The sequence below is a fragment of the Oxyura jamaicensis genome, chromosome 25, assembly GCF_011077185.1.
Source record: "Oxyura jamaicensis isolate SHBP4307 breed ruddy duck chromosome 25, BPBGC_Ojam_1.0, whole genome shotgun sequence".
Lineage (NCBI taxonomy): Eukaryota > Metazoa > Chordata > Aves > Anseriformes > Anatidae > Oxyura > Oxyura jamaicensis.
The window spans coordinates 1,439,127-1,440,418 of record NC_048917.1 but is presented as its reverse complement, the minus strand read 5'-3'; positions in this window follow the sequence as shown (position 1 = coordinate 1,440,418).

Below are 1,292 nucleotides of genomic sequence, written 5' to 3'. Positions count from 1 at the left end.
GGGGGGGGGAGAGGGGCCCCCAAGCTTGAATAGGGGCCCGAAATTGGGGCGGGGGTCCCCAAATGTGGGGAGGGGTCCCCAGGAAGGGGTCCCCAGATCGGGGGTGCGGTCCCCCCAAAAGGGGCTGCGGTCCCAAAATCAGGGATTCTGACCCCAAATCGGGGCTGAGGTCCCCAAATTGGGGCTGAGGTCCCCACATTAGGGCTGAGGTCCCCACATTTGGGATGCGGTCCCCAAATCAGAGCTGAGGTCCCCAGATTGGGGCTGAGGTCCCCAAATCAGAGCTGAGGTCCCCAAATTGGGGCTGAGGTCCCCAAATCAGAGCTGAGGTCCCCAAATTGGGGTTGAGGTCCCCAAATGGGGGCTGCAGTCCCCAAATTGGGGCTGTGCTCCCCAAATCAGAGCTGAGGTCCACAAATCAGAGCTGAGGTCCCCAAAACAGGGCTGAGGTCCCCAAATTGGGGCTGTGCTCCCCAAATCAGAGCTGAGGTCCCCAAAACAGGGCTGATGTCCCCAAATTGGGTCTGAGGTCCCCAAACCGGGGCTGCTGGGGGACATCGGGGGCTCTTTGGGGCCGTGGCACCGTCCCGGGGCCGGATCCCGGGTTGGGGGGGCCCCGACAGCCCCCGGGGGGGGGCTTGGTTATGGGGTTTGGGCCCCGTTTGGGGGGGGGGGACACCCCATATTGTCCCCGTGCCACCTGCGGGGCCAGCAAGGAGCCGCTTTGTTGGGGCTTCCTGCGGGGTCGCGTCACCTCCGGCCCCGCTGCGGGAGGGGAAACTGAGGCACGGCGCTGGCACGCGCGGGGACCCCCCCCCCCCAAAACCCCCCCCCCCCGGGGCCCAAAGCCCGGCCTGCCCCCCCGTTTTGGGGGGAGAGACCGGGGCTTACATCGCTTTGGGGTTGGGGGTTGGGGTCTCATTGCCCTGGATTTAGGGTCTTATCTCCCTGGGTTTGGGGTCTCATCTCCCAAGGTTTGGGGTCTCATCTCCCCTCTTTTGGGGTCTCATTTCCCTGGGTTTGGGGTCTCATTTCACGTGTTTTGGGGTCTCATCTCCTGTTTTGGGGGTCTCATCTCCCCTCTTTTGGGCTCTCATCTCCCCTCTTTTGGGGTCTCATCTCCCCAGATTTGGGCTCTCATCTCCCCAGATTTGGGGTCTCATCTCCCTGGGTTTTGGGGTCTCATCACCCGTTTTGGGGGTCTCATCTCCCCTAATTTGGGCTCTCATCTCCCCTCTTTTGGGTTCTCATCTCCCCAGATTTGGGGTCTCATCTCCCCTCTTTTGGGCTCT